This window comes from Nicotiana tabacum, chromosome 7, assembly GCF_000715075.1.
Source record: "Nicotiana tabacum cultivar K326 chromosome 7, ASM71507v2, whole genome shotgun sequence".
Classification (NCBI taxonomy): Eukaryota; Viridiplantae; Streptophyta; class Magnoliopsida; order Solanales; family Solanaceae; genus Nicotiana; species Nicotiana tabacum.
The window spans coordinates 151,364,700-151,387,870 of record NC_134086.1 but is presented as its reverse complement, the minus strand read 5'-3'; the positions used below and the strand labels follow the sequence as shown (position 1 = coordinate 151,387,870).

At 36.2% G+C, this 23,171-nt stretch overlaps 1 long non-coding RNA gene across 2 annotated transcripts; it reads left to right on the top strand.

Moving 5' to 3' along the window:
- Positions 1-3,020: 3,020 nt before the first annotated feature.
- On the top strand, positions 3,021-15,351 carry LOC142161886 (uncharacterized). 2 transcript variants are annotated; one of them, XR_012693595.1, is made up of 3 exons: positions 3,021-3,632; positions 9,855-11,765; positions 15,063-15,351. It is a non-coding gene; the product is annotated as an uncharacterized LOC142161886 (long non-coding RNA). The 2 variants fall into 2 exon arrangements; XR_012693594.1 differs by having other exon boundaries at positions 3,022-3,632; positions 9,892-11,765.
- The last annotated feature ends 7,820 nt before the right edge of the window (positions 15,352-23,171 follow it).

The window sequence follows — 23,171 nt, the reverse complement described above, 5'->3', positions numbered from 1 at the left end:
AGCCCTATATGATCTTGAGTTGAGTGAAGCTTACATTAGTGGTGACTCACATAAGGGGCAAGCGTATGGTACTTAGAGCCGGACTTGTAACCTTTATTTGAGAGAGATGAGCGTGTTTCCACTATCCTCGTTCTGAGTGTTACAATCTTAAAGGTGAGGTTTTCTTAGGGAGAGTTGAGGATGCATGAGTTTAGGTTCCACAATGACCAAAGTAGTAGAAAGAGTTTCTTTGATGGGTTGAGTCAGTTCTTGATGCTCTTGTGTCGCACTAAAATGATAGTGCTTAAAAGAGTGAAATGTTGTTAATGATTCATTTGAATTGAGGGCAATCGTTAGTCCCAATTAATGCTAGATGAGGTCACTTTAGGTCAGCTGAATTTTCTTAGATTTACTCTTAAGAGGTGGGTCTTATTTTGTTTGCTTGAGGACAAGCAAAAGCTTAAGTTTGGGGGAGTTGATAGCTAGGGATTATGGTTCATTTTACACTCCTTCTTACTTGAGTTTTGATAAAAAATGTATACAAAATAGTCCCAAAGGCTTACATGTTGTACTTGTTAGCAGGGTTTGATCAAAAAAGTAACAATTAGTCAAAACCATCTCAAAAAGGAGTGAAACATGTACAAGTACAAAGAATAAGTCTAGGCACAGTTCAACAGGTCCACTGCGGCCGCACTCCATTTAGTGCGGTCCGCAGTAAGGAGGTTCAGAGAGGTGCTATTTTGGAGACTCAAGCATTGCGGCCGCAAAGAATTTTATGCGGACCGCAATGGACTCACTGCGGCCGCACTCGATATTGTGCGGTCCACAAAGACGGAGTTTAGAGAGTTGCCACTTTGGGGAATCAACGCCAATGCGGTCCGCGGTCTTTTTTGTGCGGACCGCAGTAGAAGCCACCGCGACCATGGTGCATTTTGTGTGGCCCGCTATGGCCAAGTTCATAGAGCAGAGTTTAAAGCCAAGAAGCCTCACTGCGGCCGCACTCAATTTTGTGCGGACCGCTTTACCCCGCAGGGGTATTTTTGTCCAGAAAATTCGGCCTAGTATAAATAGTTTCTTTTCCCATTTTTAGGTCATCAATTGTATTTTAACGTTGAGTTGCGCTCGTGAACAGGATTTCTTAACTGTTTTGAGTAATTTAGAGTAGTTTTATCATTGAATCTTCAAGTATTAGCTTGTAAATAAATATTATGGGTTTTTCTTCATCTATTTTTTTGTTTTCTTCTATTATCATGAGTAGATAGACCCATTAGCTAGGGTTGTGGCTCAACCCTAGTGTGGGTATTTGATGGGTCTTGTGTTTTAAGGCTTGAATGTCTATGGGTGTTTGATATTTGGACTAATTTATGGTTTCAATGTTGAATTAGTCCAACAAGAAATTGGGGCATATTCAAGAGATTGATAGCCCTAATTAAAGAGTTAAACCTAGAGATAGTAATACCCAACTTGAACCTAAATTGCTTGCACAAATTATCATACCCAATTGGTCTTGAGATAGTCAATTAGGGAAAAATCACTCAAACTACCGAGAGGTATAGAGTAAGAAGTTTAGTGCATTGGTTATATCGTAATCCCCAACATAACAACCTAGCCTTAGACCCAAGAACCCGTCAAGTATCCACCTAGGAGAAAGTCACTTCCCTAGTGCCTTCTTAACTATTTAGACAACCTTCAAGTATTTCACTCTTAGCTTAATTTAGCATCTTATTAGCATAAAATTAGAAGTAAAATCAAAAGACCAACTATGATTAGAAGTACAATTAAGAGCAGTTACACATCCCTAGTTTAGATAGAAGCCCAATTCCCATTTCTAGATCCCTGTGAAAATCGATCCCGACCTTCTCGGGTAAAAGCTGCTTCGACCACTCTCGCTACTCTATAGTAGTGCAGGGTTGGCACTGATCAAGCATATTGGGGATCCATCTCATGTTCTGGATTTCAACACGGTTCAGTTATATGATGATTTGACTTATGATGTGGAGCCAGTAGCTATTTTGGAGCGTCAGGTTGAAAAGTTGCAGTCAAAGGATATAGCTTCAGTGAAATTGCAGTGGAGAGGTCGGCTCGTGGAGGAGGCTACCTGGGTGACCGAGTGGGAGATGCGGAGCAGATATCCTCACCTGTTTGAGGCTTCAGGTATGTTTCTTGACTCGTTCGAGGACGAACGTTTGTTTAAGAGGGGAGGATGTAACGACCCGGCCGGTCGTTTCATGAGTTACTGCTCCACCCATTTCTGCTTCTTATTTTCTTGTTCAGCGGTACTATGTGTTATCGGGTTGGTTGGCTCGGGTCGGAGAGTTTTTGGTAAGGTTTGAGACACTTAGCCTCTTTTGAGTAAGCTTAAGTTGGAAAAGTCAACCGGATGTTGACTTATGTGTTAAAGGGCTCGGATGTGAGTTTCGATGATTCGGATAGCTTCGAGAGGTGATTTGGGACTTAGGAGCATGATCGGAATAGGTTTTGGAGGTCCGGAGTGGATTTAGGCTTGAATTGGCGAAATTGGAATTTTGGCATTTTCCGGTTGATAGGTGAGATTGTGATATAGGGGTCGGAATGGAATTTCGGAAGTTTTAGTAGGTCCGTTGTGTCATTCGGGATGTGTGTACAAAATTTCAGGCCATTCGGACGTGGTTTGTGTAGACATGTGATTTTTGACCCTCCCCAAGATTTTTCATATTTTAGCACGTAAATATTTAATTTGGGCCTAATATAGCTATTTCAATTCATTTTTACTTTTACTTTTATTTTATTAAAAGAAAACGAAAATTACAAAAATAGGTTCATTAATGTTTTGTAGTCATTTTTAATCTTGAAAATACCAAAAAATAGTTTTGTTTTAACAGTTAGTCTTATTTTAATAATTATTTGTACTTAAGTAGAGTTAATTAATATTTTTGGTAATCTTTCTATATGGATAGATTTTTAGTTAATTAAGTTGATTTAAGCAAAACTAGTCATAAATGCCCATAATTCTCAAACACATACCCCTTAACCTAGAAAACCCTACAAATACATAGACCCTTAGAGCTAAGAGAAGGGCCTGAAAAGAGTAACAAAGAAAAGGTTGGCGCAGCGGCATTACAAAAAAAAATGCAACAGCTTCTGTTGAAAAAGACCATATTGTTTCCTCCATTTTTAACTATGAAAGATCCGTAGGCTTCACCTCCATATCCATTGTTAACCAACCCCCAAAACTCCATTAAAGCCACGTTTAGCCACCGTTGAAACCAAGGAAACAGATCTGAAATTGTCACCTAAAATAGTCCCTAAAGCCACGCAAATCAGTCCAAAAAGACAGCCGTGAAATCCTGGCTCAAAACCATCCAAAAACATCTGAGAATATATCCAAAACCAACCTTGTTTCCACACCAAAATCCTAGCAAAACCAGCTGAAAAATAGCCTCTCAAACCCTCAAAATAACTGCAAAAATCATCCACCAAACAACCTTAAAAAATAGCAAAATTCCAACGTCAACCATACCTCCAAATACCGAGAGAGTATAACGATATAGGCTTCTAACGAGTTCGAGTCAAGTGGGGTCGCAGCTGGCGAGTTCTTCGGTTCAAGGTTGTGATGAATAGCTCACTTTGTTATTTCTTTCGGAGTCTCATTTTCACTATATGCAGCAGAGAGAGTAAGTTGAATTTATAATTATTTGGCATCATTTGATTGATTGAGATTGTTTGTTGTTAACTTCTTGTTGGTCCTTAATTTATTGTCAAGTGTGCTGTAAGTTAAATTTTGAAAGAAGAATCCATATGCTTCGTGATTGAAGTTTAATATCTGAAGATAGAAGATATCAAATGGGTCATGTGCTTTTGATTATATTTTCAGGAAAAAAAGGGGCAGTTTGTGTTGGGTAGAGGAATTTGATTTTCCTTTAAGGATAATAGGTCATATTTGAAAATGAATTTTTTATGTTTAATTTAGTCAAGACATAGCTGTCCCGTTTCCATTTAATTTCCTCGTCCATTTCGTAAACTAGTTGGTACAATTCTTGTAAATACATAAGGTGTCCTTTTCTTTAATTACTATGTAAGTGTATCAATAAAATTCATAACATCTTCTCTACAATTTTACTCTCATAACTCTTAGCCTTACAATAATCTTGAAATAGCTTTAGGAAAATAATTCAAGAAAATGCGTAATTACTTTAGGCACGCTATCTTAAAATTACCTTCCTAAACTCGAGTGCGCATTTATGTGACCCAAATCCAAATCTCAACAATGTTAGATAAAATATGTCAAAGACCGTGGGTGCATTTATGTGACGTTGTTCAAGACGTATTTTAAATGACATTGCAATCTTCCTTAAAGATGATTAAAAGCGGATAATGATTTAAGATTGCATCATAGGCTAAAACATGTACTAAAATCAGATAATAGGCCAATTATAATAGTTGAGCGACCGTGCTAGAACCACGGAATCCGTGAATGCCTAATACCTTCTTCCGGGTTAACAGAATTCCATACCCGAATTTCTGTGTTCGCGGCTGTAATACAAAGTCAATCTTTTCCTCGATTAGGGATTTGAACCAGTGACTTGGGACACCATAAAATTATCCCAAGTGGCGACTCTGAATTTAATAAATAAATAATCACATTTCGATTGTCACTTAAAGTTGGAAAAACTCCCTTATACCCTTCCGGGGGTAGAAAAAGGAGGTGTGACAGCTCTGGCGACTCTACTGGGGATAAGAACCCAGAATCTCTGGTTTAGGGTTCAAGAATTCGAGCTTAGAATAATTATTATATTTGGCTATATTTATTATCTGATTTTATTACATGTTTGGGCCTAATGTGCTAAATGTTGCTTTTTACCGCTTTGATATTATTTGAACTGTATATAAACTGCTACGAAACTCCTCTCTTCTCTCTTCTGAGGAGTGCACACTGGCGTGACTTCTTTCTGTTAGTGTCATATCCCAAATAGAACGAGGTTCGGACAAGTTGCAAAGACGGATGATCTTTTGGTTACCGGTACGCAGCCCCCCCTCGGCTCGAGTTGTCCGCTCGGGTAAGCCAGGTCTAGAACAATACACCCAGGTTTTAAACCTAGAATAACTCAGCCTCATACCGGATCCCTAGTAGGAACCTTTGTTTGCATCATGTGCATTTGACTTTGGACACTCAACACAGAGGTTGGGTCAGTCAGGACAGGTGCACCCGAAATGAAAAGACCATCCTGATACATCCTATTTGCTACTTGCGCATTCGTTTGCTTCGGCTTGCATGCTGACTCGCTTCTAGAATAGGGAAATAAAATAAAAAAAATGAAAATCGAAAAAAAGAGAAAAGAAAAGAGAGTGAGAGGTAGTTATTTGAATTACCCTGAAATTCTGTTGAAATTTTAAAAAAGAAAAAAGAAAAGTCATTTCAAAATAAGTCATATTTTCTTCTGTTCCGTCAAAACTGGCGAACTACGCGGGTCTGATTCTCACCGGATGTGAGATACGTAGGCAAACCTCATCGGTTCCGGCCCATAATTTTCAAAAAAATCCAAAAATATTTTTCTTTACTTCCTCTCTAGAAAAGTCTTTTTTTTTAGACCCCAATTTTTAAAAAATTCAAAAATATTTTTCATTACTTGCTTCTTTAGAAAGCCTTTCTTTTAGACCCAAATTGTTATTTTAAAAAAAATATACAAAAATATTTTCTTTTAATTTCTTCCAAAAATCAAAAAATATTTTCATTCTTCTTTCAAAATTGAAAAGAAAATTCAAAATTCAAAAATATTTTCTTTTTTTTAGAAGCATTTCTTTCATAAATTCAAAATAAAATTCCAAAAATATTTTCTTTCTTCTTTAGATGTTTTTCTTTCGAAATTCCAGAAAAACAATTCAAAAAAATAAACTTTCCTCTTTAGAAGTCTTTTTTTTGCAAAAATGCTGAAGAAAAATCAAAATCCAAAAATATTCTCTTTCTTCTTTATAAGTCTTTCTTTCGAAAAATAAAATAAAAAATTCAAAAAAAAAAGTTAGTTTATTTACTTTATTCATGATCTTTCTGAACTATGCAAGATCTTATTCATGTTCCCACATGTTACGTAGGCAACCCATATCAGGTTCGATCGAATGGTTAAAAATAAAAAAGAGAGAAAAAAAATAAGAGAAAAGAGAAAAAAGAAAGAAAGAAAGAAAGAAAGTGAGTGTTTATTTTAACATGTTTTTTGTTTTAAAATAAAAGCTAATCAAAGGTGGTCGGTTTGTTGGTTTGCAATGGCGAGTCACAAAATCCATCCAAGATCTCTCGGAAATAAAAGCATCTTCTCAACCGATGGAACAAGCACCATTATTGTTGATCCAAGGTCAAGAAAAGGCAAGTAGTCAAGTTGGCGGTGAAAAATAAAAAAATGGAGACAAATGTGGGTGTGACTTTACTAGATTTGAGCAATAGGACATGGGCTGCTCGGGATGATTGTCAAAATTTGAGTGTTGAATCCAAAGCAATTAAAATGGTCAAAATGTCGTGGTAATGTTGATGTGGGAATGTATGGCTAAGATGTCGCTTAGCAACTGGAAAGTCACTCCTCCTTTAGCCATGGTAGCTTATTTTGTCTTCTTTTCTTCTTCTTTTGTGTTATCGGACCCTTATATCCTTCATTCAATAAAAAACAGCCAGCCATTTTGTGTCCATTTTGTGCATAATTCTTTTCATGCTAGTACTAGTAACATGACATGCATGCGGAATTTTTGGCCAGATCTTAGAAAATTGACGTAGTCTTGAATTGGATAAGTGAGAAAGAGATACTTTTGGAATATGAATAAAGACATGAAACATTTGGAAAATAAGCATGAGCCAAGTTTACATGGAACCAAAGCAGTCATGCTCATGGAAGTTAAGGATCTCTACCTTTTGAATCATTTGAGAAGATCGGGCTTAAGGATAATCGGATAGGCTGAAGTCTGTTTAGCACTAAGAGATAGAAAGTGTTTTCAATAGAAGGTGTATTCCAGACAACTTGAAATGGATTAGTTAGTGGCAAAATGCATCTTCTACATCAAGACAAAATCCAAGAAAAGTCACCCAAATTGACATGGGTCATTCACAACGAGGAAGTATTGCTCATACAGCTTTACACTGAAAAAGACCCAAGAAGTCAGGCATGTTCATCAATGATGTGATCGTAAAAAAATACTATAATTGGCATTCTCGAGGCTGGGAGGCCCTTTTTCTGCTATTCAAACACTTTATACCCTTTGTTACCCCTTATGAACCTGTGTTATTTTCTTTGACCACTATTTTTTGGAATCATGTTTAGAGTCAAGAGTCAAAAAAAATACGAAAAAAAAAAGAAAAGAAAAAAAATCCATGTCCCAAGAGTACAAACTGGGGCAATTCATAGAAAGTTCAAGTGAAAAAAAAAAGATTTGTCAAAGGTTCATGCCCTTAAAAAAATAGAAGTTGGGGCAACTTGTTTTGAAAAAAATAAGAAAAAAAAAAGAAAAAGAAAGAGATATAGAAAGAAAGAAAAAAATTAGTTAGGTCAGATGTTTGAACTACGTTCGACCTGATTCCTTAAAAAAAAGATATGTATGCAGCCTCACGGTTTGGTCCAACCAAATAAGAATTGAAAAGAAAAAAAATTCAAAATAATCCCCAATAGCTGAAACTGGGGCAAAGATTTTATTTCATTTTTAAAAGAGTCGATTCCAAAAGTTGTAAGTATACAACCCCATCATCTTTAGTCTGTTTTGAGCCTCATGTCGGCCTTTCGTCCAACCCTATCCAAAACCGTCCAAATAAAGACCTCCCAAAATTCCTTCAAGAATGCCAAGAGAAGCATGCAATGAGCAACGCTGTCACGCGACATAGAACACTGTCAAGTTGCTCACATAAGAAAGTAAAAGAGAAAGAAAAATAAGGAAAATGAGATATTCTTACTAGTGAAAACCTTCACGGGCACTGTAAGGCGACGATAAGCAGAGATGAAAAAATGAGAGAGACTTGTTGGTGAAAACCCCTCGGGCACTACTTGTCGAAAGTGAGTCGTGAAGCTGATGCGAAGAATTGGCATAATCAAGCCCGACTTCAAAGGTCATAAGAATGGTAAAAGGGAAGATTGGATTAGTTTGATAGATCGGTCGTTAAGTCCAAAATGCATGTCATGATCATTAAGGCTAGTTATTGAAAAAAAAAAGAAAAAAAAAGGAAAAAGAACTCTTCCTTCTGTCCTTCCGACAGGGGCATTTCTTGTTAATACTTGTTTCTTTGCATAATTATGTCCTTCACTCCGAGTCGGTCCTTGTCAAAACAAGAAAGAAAATATTTCAAAATCTGCTACGAGCTTTTCAAATGTATAAAGCAAATTTGGCCAGCACTAAGTTGTTTCTGTCAATATACCTTGAGGATTCATACAAAGGCTTCCCCAAAAAGACTCTTCTCAGCCTACTTGGCGCAAGAAAGATAACTGGTGATTCTCTTTGACAGACAAATTGCTCAAAAAGCAGAAAGTCATTCAAGATATCAGAAAGGGTCACCTAGGCAAAATCTCCAGTTGAGATTAGGCTGATTGAGCCGCAAGTACAAATGGTACTAGGTGTGAAACAATTAGGGTTGATGCAGAGCAAAAATCTCTTGAAGCCGACTCAAGCTGATTGAGCTGAAGCCAAGCTGCCCAAGACTCAAGGACACAAACTGACCACCATTTTCAAAACTGACAAATTTTTCTTTGTATGAAACAGGAACAAAGCAGTGAAAGGAAAGTGATTCAAAAAAGAGAAAAAAATGAAAAAGAAAAAACGAGAAGAGCTGATAAAGGGAAGTTTCTCAAATCTTTGCCTTTATTTGTCTTGCTATTGTGCATAAAATCTTGCCATTGATCTTCACATTTTTTCACCTAAGATAGAAAACCTAGTCTGATGAACTTTCTCCTAGGATAGATGTCTTAGTCTGATGAATTTTTCTCCTAAGATAGAAAACCCAGTCTGATGAATTTTCTCCTAGGATCGAAATCTTAGTCTGATGAATCTTTCTCTTAAGATAACAAAAAAGGAAGCCTAGTCTGACGAATCTTCTCCTAGGATCGCAATCTTAGTTTGATGAATTTTTCTCCTAAGATAGAAGACCTAGTCTGATGAATTTTCTCATAGGATAAAAATCTTAGCCTGATGAATCATTCTCCTAAGATACCAAAAAAAAAAGAGACCTAGTCTGATGAATCTTTCTCCTAAGATAGAAGACCTAGTCGGATGAATATTTCTCCTAAGATACCAAAAAAAAACAAAAACAAAAACAAAAAAGAGAAAAGGACCTAGTCTGATGAAGTTTCTCCTAAGATCAAAATCTTAGTCTGATGAATCTTTCTCCTAAGATAGAAGACCTAGTCTGATGAACTTTCTCCTAGTAAAGAAATCTTAGTCTGATGAATCTTTCTCCTAAGATACCAAAAAAAAGACCTAATCTGATGAATTTTCTCCTAGGATCAAAATCTTAGTCTGATGAACTTTCTCCTATGATAGAAATTTTAGTCCGATGAACCTTTCTCCTAAGATACCAAAAAAGAAGTAGAAGAGAGACCTAGTCTGATGAACTTTCTCCTAGGATCAAAATCTTAGTCTGATGAATCTTTCTCCTAAGATAGAAATCCTAGTCCGATGAATTTTCTCCTAAGATAATAATTTTTTTTTAAAAAAAAAGGAAGTCTGAATTTGAAAAAAAAGGAAGTCATTTTTTAGTTTTTTTAAGATTTTCAATGTTAAGTTTTCCTGAAATCAGGGGGCCCGCCTGGAGAATAGGACCAGTTTTTACTTTAATCAAGCTTAGTTTATAGTTTTCCGCAAGCTCAATCACATTTAGGAGACACACATCCTAGTCGAGTCATTAATTTTACTCTCATCAGTGTATCCTTCATCAGCAGCGCAGGTGATTTATAGTTTTGTTAACACTCACAGATGTTCCCAATATCAAACTGGGGCACTCACCTGGAGAATAAGCGAAGACAACTCAAGTTTTAAGGGAAAGCAGTTTTGAAGGAAGACAGTTCAAGTTTCAAGGGAAAATGGTTCAAGGTGCAAGGGAAAACAGTGTCAAGTAACAAGAGAAGACGGTTCAAGTTCAGTAATCAGGACTGAAAAAAAAGGGAATTCAATTCAGAATGCAATTCAGGTCAGCAACAAAAGAAGCTCACGTCAAGAATGCGAGTCAGCAGTCCAAGATGATCAACAGAAGTTAGTCACAATCTAGAATAAAAAGAAAAAAAAAGAAAGACAAGAAGTGAATCCAAATGCAGAAGTTAATGAAAGATGTGAGCTGCTCAAGATAGGGCTGAGGTCACAAGCTCTCCATGTCCCGTTTTGGTTTGAAAAGTTGAAGAAGAATGAACTAGCACCTGCAACTAGCAAGCATCAAGGTTCAAATCCAAAATATGTATGAAGAACCATTCAAGTCTCAAGATCAAGCTTCAGAAGACTTATAGATAGGAATCTTGTAACTTGTAGTTGGCATGCTTAGCTAGTCTTTTTCATTTCTTGATTTTTGATGTAATAACAGGACTGCGGACCGGAACCTCGGCGGAACGGCACCTCGACTGGCTCATCACCTCGGCATACTCCATCATCTCACTCACCTCTGAACTACACGTGGCCTGATTCCTTTATGGACATGGATATGTAGGAATCTCAGATACCAAGGCTCGGTCACATTCCCCTTTTATCTTAGTTTTGGTCTTCTTAAATAAGGGTCGGGTCAAAAAAAATCTGTCTAGTCGTTCTTTGTCCGAAAACTCTTCACGTTTCCAGTCAAAGAGGGGCAGCTGTAGACATGTGATTTTTGACCCTCCCCAAGATTTTTCATATTTTAGCACGTAAATAATTAATTTGGGCCTAATATAGCTATTTCAACTCATTTTTACTCTTTTATTTTTATTTTATTACAAGAAAACGAAAATTACAAAAATAGATTCATTAATGTTTTGTAGTCATTTTTAATCTTGAAAATACCAAAAAATAGTTTTGTTTTAACAGTTAGTCTTATTTTAATAATTATTTTTACTTAAGTAGAGTTAATTAATATTTTTGATATTATTTCTATATGGATAGATTTTTAATTAATTAAGTTGATTTTAAGCAAAACTAGTCATAAAGCCCCATAATTCTCAAGCCTGTAATTCTCAGGCCCATACCCCCTAACCTAGAAAACTCTACAAATACATAGACCTTTAGAGCTAAAAGAAGGGGCTGAAAAGAATAACAAAGAAAAGGTTGGCACAGCGGCATTACAAAAAAAATACAGCAACTTCTGTTGAAAAAGACCATATTGTTTCCTCCATTTTTAACCATGAAAGATCCATAGGCTTCACCCCCTTCTCCATTGTTAACCAACCCCCAAAACTCCATTAAAGCCACCTTTAGCCACCGTTGAAAACCAAGGAAACAGATCTGAAATTGTCACCTAAAATAGTCCCTAAAGCCACGAAAATTAGTCCAAAAAGACAGCCGTGAAATCCTGGCTCAAAACCATCCAAAAACACCTGAGAATATATCCAAAACCAACCTTGTTTCCACACCAAAATCCTAGCAAAACCAGCTGAAAAATAGCCTCTCAAACCCTCAAAACAACTCCAAAAATCAGCCACCAAACAACCTTAAAAAACAGCAAAATTCCAACGTCAACCATACCTCCGAATACCGATAGAGTATAACGATATAGGCTTCCAACGAGTTCGAGTGGGGTCGCAGCTGTCGAGTTCATAGGTTCAAGGTTCTGATGAATAGCTCACTTTGTTATTTCTTTCGAAGTCTCATTTTCACTGTATGCAGCAGAGAGAGTAAGTTCAATAATAAATGTCTAATTGTTTCTCCCTTTTCTCATTCATTTATGATGCTTATGAATATCTGATTTTATCTCAAGTTGTTTTTTGAATTTATAATTATTTGGCATCATTTGATTGATTGAGATTATTTGTTGTTAACTTCTTGTTGATCTTTAATTATTGTCAAGTGTGCTGTAAGTTAAATTTTGAAAGAAAAATCCATATGCTTCTTGATTGAAGTTTAATATCTGAAGATAGAAGATATCAAATGGGTCATGTGCTTTTGATTATATTTTCAGGAAAAAAAAAAGGGGAAGTTTGTGTTGGGCAGGGGAATTTGATTTTCCTTTAAGGATAATAAGTCATATTTGAAAATGAATTTTTTATGTTTAATTTAGTCAAGGCATAGCTGTCCCGTGTCCATTTAATTTCTTCGTCCATTTCGTAGACTAGTTGGTCCAATTCTTATAAATACATAAGGTGTCCTTTTCTTTAATTACTATGTAAGTGTATCAATGAAATTCATAACATCTTCTCTACAATTTTACTCCCATAACTCTTGGAATTACAATAATCTTAAGTTAGCTTTAGAAAAATAATTCAAGAAAATGCATAGTTGTTTTAGGCGCGCTATCTTAAAATTACCTTCCTAAACTCGGGTGCGCATTTATGTGACCCAAATTCAAATCTCAACAATGTTAGATAGAATATGTCGAAGACCGCGGGGTGCATTTATGTGACGTTGTTCAAGACATATTTAAATGACATTGCAATCTTCCTTAAAGATGATTAAAAGCGGCTAATGATTTAAGATTGCATCATAGGCTAAAACATGTACTAAAATCATATAATAGGCCAAGTATAACAATTGAGCGACCGTGTTAGAACCACAGAATCCGGGAATGTCTAACACCTTCTCCCAGGTTAATAGAATTCCTTACCCGGATTTCTGTATTCGCGGACTGTAATACAGAGTTAATCTTTTCCTCTATTCGGGATTTGAACCGGTGACTTGGGACACCATAAAATTATCCCAAGTGGAGACTCTGAATTTAATGAATAAATAATCTTGTTTCAATTGTCATTTAAAGTTGGAAAAACTCTCTTATACCCTTCCGGAGGTAGAAAAAGGAGGTGTGATAGCTATGGCGACTCTGCTGGGGATAAGAACCCAGAATCTCTGGTTCAGGGCTCAAGAATTCAAGTTTAAAATAATTGTTATATTTGGCTATATTTATTATCTGATTTTATTACATATTTGGGCCTAATATTCTAAATGTTGTTTTTTACCGCTTTGATATTATTTGAACTGTATATAAACTGCTACGAAACCCCTCTCTTCTCTCTTCTGAGGAGTGCACGCTGGCGTGACTTCTTTCTGTTAGTGTCATATCCCAAATAGAACGAGGTTCGGACAAGTTGCAAAGCCGGATGATCTTTTGGTTACCGGTACGTTGCCCCCCCCCCCCGGCTCGAGTTGTCCGCTCGGGTAAGCCAGGTCTAGAAATAAAAACATTGGGCATGCTTATATATGCTATTTTGAAGGTATTCATGTATATTTAAAATATATGAAAAAAAATTAGGTATCAACAGCTGCCCCTCTTTACCGGGGAAAGATGAAAGAGTTTTCGGGTAAAAAAATGATGGCCAATTTTACCGGTTGGGATCTCGCTTCTAAAATAGGGAAAGAAAATGAAAAAAAATGAATGATTTAAAAGCTTACATGCTGAGGCATCGCGTTCGCGAGGGGTAGTCGTGTTCGCATAAGAGGAATTTCTGGTCAACTTAAGTTTGTGCTTTGCGAACGCGAGGTGTTGATCGCGTTCGCGAAGAAGGAAATAAAATGACTGGGTAGAATGATTTAAAAGGCCTATTCCGTGATTTTGAGCCTAAGTTCCTCCATTTTTGGGCAATTTTGAAGCTTTTTGAAGAGGGACACTTGGAGGTAAGATTTATGGACTTAATATTCAATCCTAATGTGATTTCTACCTAATTAATCATAGAAATTGTTGAATTTAAGCCTAAATGTTGAAGAACTAGGGTTTGTAATTGGAGACCTAGAATTTGGGATTTGAAGGGTCTTTTGTGGTTGGATTTTGGTGCTTTTGATATGAATGAACTCGGGGAGTGATAAGGAGTCTATTGATGTAATTTTTATCGAATTCTGAGTCGTGGGCCCGGGGGTCGGGTTTGGCTAATTTCGGGAATTGTGTTGTAATTTGATTTTTTCGAGTGGGCTTTGTTCCCTTAGCATATAGTGATGGTTTTGCACTGATTTTGGTTAGATTTGGAGCATTCGGAGGCCGATTCGAAAGGCAAAGGCATCGTGGGCTAGAATTTGGACCGGATAGAGGTGAGTAATGATTGTAAATGTTGTCCTGAGGGTATGAAACCTCGGATTTCACATCGTTGTGCTATATTGAGGTAATGCACACGTTAGATGACGAGCGTGGAGTCATGCACCTTTGGGGATTGTGACTTAGTCCATCCCATATGACTGTTTTACTACGTATTTGATTGAAAACTATTTGCTATCATCATGTTTTGGGTTAAATGTTATATTTGGGCCTTGTACCAACTATTTTGGACCCTTAGAGGAGTTTTACTGCTCTTTCCTCACTGTTTTGATTTATATCTGTACTCAGTCATGTTATATTCTACTATTTTCATAACTCAACCATGTTTACTCTGTTTTAACACTTTAAATGATATTTTGGGCTGAGCGTCATATTTTACTATGCCCGAGTGGCTTTTAGAGATTTATGACTGAGTAGGGTCGAGGGACTGTGTTGTGAGAATTATTATGGGATCGGGCTGCATGCCATAGCAGAGTTGTACTGATTATGATTATGAGGCCGAGGGCCTGAGTTGATATGAGGCCGAGAGCCTATTGATTAGCTTGATACTGCACTTGGGCCGTAAGAGACCCCTCTCGGAGTCTATACACCCCCAGTGAGCGCGGGTACCAAGTATGATATGTGATATAGCCCGAGGGGCTGAGGTTGTGCTAGGTTATTGCCCGAGGGGCTGAATTCTGTTGACATTGTTCCCGAGGGGATGATTTTATGTGTTTATCTTTTCTCGCTGCTTTTTATTTACTTGTTTAACTGTTAAAAAGGTGTTTTAAAAAAGCTTATACTGAACTAAGGTGTTTTTATAAGATTACACTGTCTTATTGCATTATATTGGTTTTACACTGCCTCTTGCAACATTTTGCTGTGTTTTACGTGTTTTCTTATCACTCAGTCTTCCTTTATTTTTATTACTCACTAAGTTGGAGTACTCACTTTACTCCCTACACCCTGTGTGCAGATTCAGGAGCTTTAGGTCCCGCCAGTGAGGGTTGATTGCTCCCAGCAGGCTATTTGGAGTCCACTAGGTAGCTGCTCGGCGTTCGCAACCCAGTGTTTCTCCCTTCTATTTCACTTCCCTTGTGTCTAGTACTGTAATAGATTGTATAAATTCTTTCATACTCTTAGATTTATGTAAGATCCTCATGACTGGTGACATCCTGATGTCGGGCTGTGTTGGTTTTCGCAAATTGTACTAGTTCACTTTTATTTTGGGATCATTAGCATGTTAATGACTTAAATTGTGTTCTTATAATTGTTTAAAATGAATTGGGTATTGTGTCGGCTGGCCTTGTCTTCATGAGAAGCGTTATCACGACCAGGTATGGGTTTAGGGTCGTAACAATGCTTTTTCTTCGTCATCATTTGGATGAAGGTTTGAAGGTTGAATATTTGACAATGAAAGATCCACTTGAATTGTGGATTGGCCTGAAGGAAATGTATGATCACCTTAAGGCTACAGTATTGCCAAGGGATTGATATGAGTGGATGCACTTACGGTTGCAAGATTTTAAGACCGTAAGTGAGTATAACTCTGATGTATTTCGAATAACTTCTCAATTGAAATTATGTGGGGAAGTTATAAATGATGAGGATTTGTTGGAAAAGACTCTTACGACTTTTCATGCCTCAAATATGGTATCACAGCAGCAATACCGTGAAAAAGGTTTTAAAAAGTATTCTGAATTGATCTCATGCCTTCTGGTGGCTGAGCAACATAATACCTTTTTGCTGAAAAATCATGAAGCCTGTCCCACAAGGTCAGCTCCGCTTCCTAAAGCGAATATGGTAGCTAGATGTGATAAGTCTGGAAAAAGACAAAATAATAATCATGTCCATATGAATGTACGTGGGCATGACAATGGTAAGAGACGATATAATAGTCGTCATCGTGGTGGTCAGAAAACGAGAAAACAATATGGGTTCTCAAAACAATCCTTCAAGAGGCAAAAGCGGTAACTGCCACCATTGTGGCATGAAAGGTCATTGAAAAATTGAATGTCGTGCACCTAAGCATTTTGTCAGCTTTATCAAAACTCCATCAAAAGAACGACACATAATGTTGGGGCATCTTCTGCTAATGCCCCAGTGGAGTCTCACTTGACCTTTAAAAATGATTTTTAGGCAGGGCCTTCAAACAAAAATGATGACAATGCCAAGGCAAATCTTGCTTTGAATGATGATAATTTTCAAGGCCTCGATGATCTTACTCATTTGGAAGTTGAAGATTTCTTTGGAGATCAAAACTAAAGTTTGATCATTTTACTGGGGAATGCAATTATGTTGTTATTTTTATTTTCAGTGTTTTTGTCTCGTCTAAAGTTATTTTTATTTTTAAGTAGTACTTAAGTTGTCTTATGTTGTCGTTGGTGATGTTAGTTTTTTCGTATTTCTCATGATGTACTTTTATTTTTTTTATGAAGAAATTAAAATTTCTTAGTCTTCAATTGGATCCAAGATGAGTAATGAAGATTTATGTCTTTTGGATAGTGCTACAACTCATACAATATTAAGAGAAAAGAAAATTTTTTCTTATTTGGTAATGAAAAAGGCATATGTTAATATAATATCCGGTAGTACAAAGTTGAGTAAGGGCTCTGGAAGAGCGGCCTTATTATTACCTGGAGGAACGATATTAACTATTGATAATGCATTGTATTGTAATAAGTCTCAAAGAAACTTGTTGAGTTTCAAAGTTATTCGCCAAAATGGCTACCATGTTGAGACATCAAACGAAGGAAAGGTTGAATACCTTTATATTACTACAATAAAAGCGGGTAAAAAATATGTGCACGAAAAATTACCGGCATTTTCTTTTGGGTTGTACCACACAAACATTGGTGTGGTTGAATCACATGCCATAGTAAACAAAAGGTTTACTACTTCTAATGATTTTATCATTTTTCATGACCGGTTGGGCCATCCCGGTCTAACATGATGCGCAGAATAATAGAGAATTCAAATGGGCACACATTGAAGAACAAGAAGATTCTTCAATTTAAGGAATTCTCTTGTGTTGCTTGTTCTCAAGGAAAATTGGCTATTAAACCATCAGTAGCTAAAGTTGGGATTGAATCCCCTGCATTTCTGGAACGTATACAGGGTGATATATGTGGGCATATATACCCTCCATGTGGACCATTCAAGTATTTTATGGTCTTGATAGACGCATCTACAAGATGGTCACATGTGTGCTTATTGTCAACTCGTAATATGGCATTTGCGAGATTGTTGGCCCAAATAATAAGGTTGAGAGCACAATTTCCAGATTATGCAATTAAGACAATTCGTCTTGATAATGCTAGTGAATTTACAACTCAGGCCTTTACAGATTATTGTATGACCACAGGAATAAAAGTTGAGCATCTTATTGCTCATGTTCATACTCAAAATGGTCTAGCAGAATCATTGATTAAACGCCTCCAACTAATAGCTAGACCATTGCTAATGAGGACAAAACTTCCCCTTTCTGTATGGGGACATGCTATTTTGGATGTAGCAACAATTGTACGCATAAGGCCAACCAGTTATCATAAAGTCTCCCCATTACAGTTGGCTTTTGGTCAGGAGCCAAACATTTTCCATTTAAGAATTTTTGGATGTGCGGTATATGTTCCAATTGCTCTACCAAAACGCATAAAGATGGGTCCCCAAAGAAGGTTGGGAGTATATGTTGGTTATGAGTCTCCTTATATTATTAAATATTTGGAGCCTATGACAGGAGATTTGTTTACAACCAGATTTGCTGATTGTCATTTTGATGAATCAGTTTTTCCAACATTAGGGGGAGAAAATAAACAGCTGAAAAAAGAGATAGATTGAAACCTATTATCTCTATCTCATTTGGATCCTCGTACAAATCAATGTGAACAAGAAATTCAAAAGATCATTTATATGCAAAATGTTGCAAATCAATTGCCAGATGCATTTACTAACTTTCCATGGGTTACTAAATCGCATATTCCAATTGTAAATGCTCCAATTCGAGTTGATATCTAGCTGGACAGTATGATGATGCAAATGAGTCTACGCTATGCCTTAAATGTGGTAGACCAATTGGTTCAAAGGATAAGAATCCCCGAAAAAGGAAAGGAGAAAACGATCAAGTTAATCATAACATGGAGGCAATTGCTCAAGAGGAGCATAAAGACATAGCAATTGATAAGACCTCACAGGAGGTTCTAGTACCTGGAAATGATGAAAATGAAGAGATCTCAAGAAGTTATGTCTCTACGGAAAAAAGGTAGAACCGAAATAACGTTGTTGTTAACAACAAATTTGCATATAATGTTGCAGTTGAAATAATACAACAAGATGAGGATCTTGAGCCAAAATCTGTCGATGAATGTAGACAGAGAAATGATTGGTCAAAATGGAAAAGCGCAATTCAAGAGGAATTGGCTTCACTCGAAAAACGTGAAGTTTTCGGACCAATAGTCGAAACTCCTGAAGGTGTCAAGCCAGTGGGGTACAAATGGATTTTTGTGCAAAGACGAAATGAGAAAGGTAAAGTCGTAAGATATAAAGCACGACTTGTGGCACAAGGGTTTTCGCAAAGGCCTGGTAATGATTATATGGAGACATATTCTCCTAAGGTAGATGTAATTACCTTCAGGTATTTAATAAATCTAGCAATCCATGAAATTCTTGATATGCGGTTGATGGATGTTGTCACAGCCTACTTATATGGCTCATTGGACAACGAAAATTTTATGAAAATCCCTAAAGGATCCCAAGCTTGCCGAGGAAGGAACAAAATAGAGAAAGACACCGTCCAACCGCTTTTTTATTTAAAGTTCCTGAAGCACATAAAAGTTCAAGAGAAACTTGTTCAATAAAGCTTTAGAAATCCTTATACGGATTGAAGCAATCAGGGGGATGTGGTACAATCGCATTAGCAAGTATTTGCTAAAGGAAGGGTACAAAAATGACCCTATTTGCCCTTATGTCTTTATTAAGAGGTCTGGATCTGAATTTGTCATCGTAGCAGTGTATGTTGATGACTTGAATATCATTGGCACTTCTAAAGAGCTTTCAAAAGCTGTAGAATGTTTGAAGAAAGAATTTGAAATGAAAGATCTTGGTAAGACAATATTTTGTCTTGGCCTACAAATTGAGCATGTACCAAATGAAATTTTTGTCCATCAATCAACATATATTGAAAAGATTTTAAAGTGATTTTATATGGATAATGAACATCCATTGAGTACCCCAATGGTTGTAAGATCGCTTGATATAAATAAAGATCCATTTCGGCCTCAAGAAAATGATGAAGAACTCGTTGGTGATGAAACTCCATATCTTAGTGCAATTGGGGCACTGATGTATCTTGCCAACAATACTCGACCAGATATTGCTTTTGCAGTAAGCTTATTAGCAAGATTCAGCTCCTTCCCAACAAGAAGACATTGGAATGGTGTTAAGCATATATTTAGATATCTTCGGGGAATCATAGACATGGGATTGTTTTATTCTAATAAATTCAAGTCAGAAATAATTGGTTATGTTGATGCAGGTTATTTGTCCGATCCACATAAAGTCTGATCTCAAACAGGCTATTTGTTTACATATGGAGGTACAACTATATCATGGCGTTCAATGAAACAAACAATAGCTGATCACATCTTCAAATCATGCTGAGATAATAGTCATTCATGAAGCTAGTCGGGAATATGTTTGGTTGAGATCAATGACTCAGCATATTCAAGAAATGTGTGGTTTTCTTATGAAAAAGATAATCCAACAACACTATATGAAGACAATGTTGCTTGTATTGCTCAACTGAAAGGAAAATACATCAAAGGAGGCAGAACAAAGCATATTTCACCAAAGTTCTTTTTCACGCATGATCTTCAACAAAATGGTGAAATTAATGTTCAACAGATTCGTTCATGTGAAAATTTGGCTGATCTGTTCATTAAGGCTTTACCAACCTCAACATTTGAGAAGTTGAGACAGAAGATTGGAATGCGGCGTCTTCGAGAAATAAAGTGATATTTTCATGAGGGGGAGTAAGATACGCGTTGTACTCTTTTTTTCTTAACCTAGGTTTTGTCCCACTGGATTTTCCTGGTAAGGTTTTTAAAGAGACAGCAAATAAAGCGTATTACAGATATGTGTACTTTTTTTCCTTCATTAAGATTTTTTCCCACAAGATTTTTTCTTAGTAAGGTTTTAACGAGGCATATTATCTATTTTTTGGACATTCAAGGGGGAGTTTATAAAATCTTTGGTAAATGTGGATGTCCACTACTCCCACTATTTTTACCCATGATGTAAATAACATCCTACTACTCATCACCATTATGATTGTAACTCCTACACCTCCATAACCCTTCCCATGATCTCAATTGTTAATGTCATGTTTAAGACAATTATTTTGTAACCTTCATATGTAATAGTATAAATAGAGGCATGAAATATGAAATGGAATACACTTAAACACTTGATGAAATAAAAAAATTATCTCTTCTTCTCTTATTCTACTTATCGTCTTGTTTTATATTGTTACTTTGAGTTACATTTTCTAACAATTTCAACACATTCCTCAATTATTGTACTGGGAAGTATAAACGAAAAAACGACGAAAGTGCATGTTTAACCACAACTCCACAAGGATTACTGAATATTTTGGACACGTGTAAAAATAAGTTTTTACTTACTGTCTTTGGGGTTAATTCGACATATGTGGTCAGTAAAATTAATTTATTATGATAGTAAAGTTATAAAATTATTATTTTATATTAAAATAATTTAAACTTAGTCATTATAATATAATAGTAAACTCGGAGAAATATTTTTATCACATTAAATTAATTAAACTTTACCTCTATAACAATAAAATAAAATAAAAAATATCCCATCATAACAGTTAAATTAACTGTAATGGGCGGATTTGATTGTAATAGCATATGATATTTACTTATTTTATTGTTATAATAAAATTCAATTATTTTAGTGTGGCGGAAAATCTTTGTGATTTTTTTATTATAGTAGATAATGTTTAATGACAATTTCTAAAAATAACAACTCTCTTTGTCTTTTGTTAATTTGATATTTTCGCTTTTTTCAAATTACTTTGATCAATTCATAAGTTAAATCATATTACATCAAACTCATGTTCTTGAATTAAATATACTTGTATACATTAGAAAAATGATATGATCTTCACAATTGAAGATGAAATCGAGAGACCTAAAGAACAACGATGGAAGAATTGCTCTTGAACAATTACTCGAATAATTGGATTATGAATTTAGACAGATATAAAGAGAGATATTAGTGACTGATAGGAGTAAAATCATAACTACGAATGGGAATAAATCCAGCTAATATAGGCTAGGGAATCTGCAAGGGAAAGTTGTAACTAACTTTGGGAAATCATGTGCTCCTCACGTGCCTACAACTAACTGTCCTAACTAACTTTTAGTTGGAGAATCCGGAAATCAAAATGCGAAATGAAAATTACAAAGAAATGCATTTCTAATATAATTGAATCGTAACAACTACCCTCCCCTTCGAACAATCCTTGTCCTCAAGAATTGAAGATAGGAAACCTGAGCTGGAAATCATGTAAATCTTCCTAAGTGCCGTCTTCAGGGGCAGTTTAACCATTTGACAAGGACCTGAGTAGTAACATGACCATATTTAGGGGTCATCCGTCTATCCAAAATAGCCTCAGGAGCCAGTAGAACATAGCCATGCTTAGTATGAACAGTAGGGAGAACTGGAGAAACAAGTTGAGTGCCAATCTTCCTTTTGAGTTGGGAAATGGGGAAGATTGGATGAATTTTGGAATAAACCAGCAAGGCTAAGGTATAAGCAACAACTCCAACCTTGTGAGTGATCTGAATAGGGACATAGAACTTAGCAGAGAGCTTTTGAAATGAATAGTCCTTCAAGGAAAGTTGTCTGCAAGGATGTAATTTGACATATATCCAATCTCCTGCATATGTCCTATCACTATCAGTCATACCTTTATCTGCATGAGCATTCATCATATCCTGGGCCTTGAGCTAGTGAGCCTTCACAATTCTCAGGGTGGCCTCTCTTACTTGCTGACTTCTATCAACAAGTTCCAATTAAGAGTCCAAGGGCATATATGGAAGTAGAGGTGGGGGTTGCTGGCCATAAACAACCTTATAGAGAGTCATTTTAGTGGCTGAGTGATAGGTGGTATTGTATCACCATTCAGCTAGTAATAACCACTAAGGCCATTTCTTTGGCCTGTGAAATGTCATGCATCTGAGATAACACTCCAAACACCTGTTGATCACTTTTGTTTGACCATCTATTTGAGGATGGTAGACAGTAAACGTGGGTAAATCAACCTTCTAAAGTGTCATGCCCCAAACCAGGGGAGACGTGGCTGGCACCTGGTGCCGCTCTGGTCCGAGCGAACCACTCTGTATTTGTTTTTTCTTTGTAACTATTATGGGCCAACATGGCTGTAAGCACGTGATTTTTACCCAATATGAGAATTACTCCCAAAAAATAAAATGATTTTTCTTTGGTGTGCAATTTTGTGATATTTTGTGATATTTTGAATAATTATTTGTATTTGTCTGTGCGTGTTTATTGGCTAAATTAATAAAAAAATACAAACATATGTTGTATTTTGCATGTAGGATTTAATTCTACAATTGATAGTAATTAAATTTGTTTTGCAAAAATTAAAAATTACAAAAATAGGCATCGTTTGCATTTTTAGCATTTAATGTCCAAATATACAATTTTATGTTTAATTAATACTTAATTGTGCGTTAATTATTATTGGGAGTTAATTTGCGCTTTTATAACTTAATTTAGTTCTTAATAATAGTTTAAGTATTTTTATAATTTAGTTTTAGAAAAATAAAAGAAGAAAAGAGAGCGAAAATTTAAAGAAAGTCGGAATTGGGCCTCTTCTTCAATTTCAAGCCACAGGCCCAAAAAATTGCCCAATCTTCTCCATGACCCAGTCCACTTCAGACCGGGTCGACTCGGTCCGCCCCATTAACCCATTAACCCAACACCCCTTTTTCATTTTGTCAAAACACAAAACAAAACAAAAATAGAAAAAACCAAAAAC